An 855-nucleotide genomic window follows, 5' to 3' on the forward strand; every position below is an offset into this window, starting at 1 on the left:
GTCACAGGGTGTGGCGTCTTAGGCCGGTCTCTCATGCACGTGTCTGACCCATGTAGGAAAAAATTTACTTAGCTTATTTATTACAGGATGATGCTCACCGGCGTCACTTCTTCAAAGTTTAGTACAAATACAGTGATACCTCGGTTCTCGAACGCCTTGACTTTCGACCAAATCGGTATTCGACCAGGAAATTAGAGAATATTTTGTCTTGGAATCCGAACAAATATTTGGAACTCGAACATCCGAACGTCGAGATGAGCCGAGTTGAAGCCGAATGGCGCTTCATTCGGCCAGCGCGCCTTGCTTGCGTCATCAGTGTGAGTGCAGAGGAGAAAAAAACAGCAAACAATTTGACAAATTCTTCCGTAAAGAAATCAGACAAGCAACTGCAGAGCAAGATTCTGATTCTCCTCAGCAAAAGATACAGAGAACAGAAGAAACCCGAGAGCAGTTACCCTTGTTTTTATTGAAGAGGACTCCTCTTCAAAACAATAACCATCACCTTCCTCTCTCCTCCACATTCATTCCCTCTGCCAAAAGTTTGGTACATGGTACAGTAAATGATACACAATTAACTGGTAGCTGTACAGTACAATTTTATTTTTTTGTTTTTGTTTTAATAAATATCACTTTTATTTATATTCTTCTGTTGAGACCATGTTTTTCTACATATTGTATACAAATTAGGCAGTAATAGATCATTTCTGGGCTTGGAACGAATTAATCCAGTCCATTTTCCTAGGTTTCATTGCTTCGGTTCTCGAACAATTTGTTCTCGACCGTCTCCGGACGACATTTGTTTCGAGAACCGAGGATCACGTATTTTCCTTCAGGATTTTCCCAGATTAATTTGAA

This window comes from Pomacea canaliculata, linkage group LG7 (genome assembly GCF_003073045.1).
Source record: "Pomacea canaliculata isolate SZHN2017 linkage group LG7, ASM307304v1, whole genome shotgun sequence".
Classification (NCBI taxonomy): Eukaryota; Metazoa; Mollusca; class Gastropoda; order Architaenioglossa; family Ampullariidae; genus Pomacea; species Pomacea canaliculata.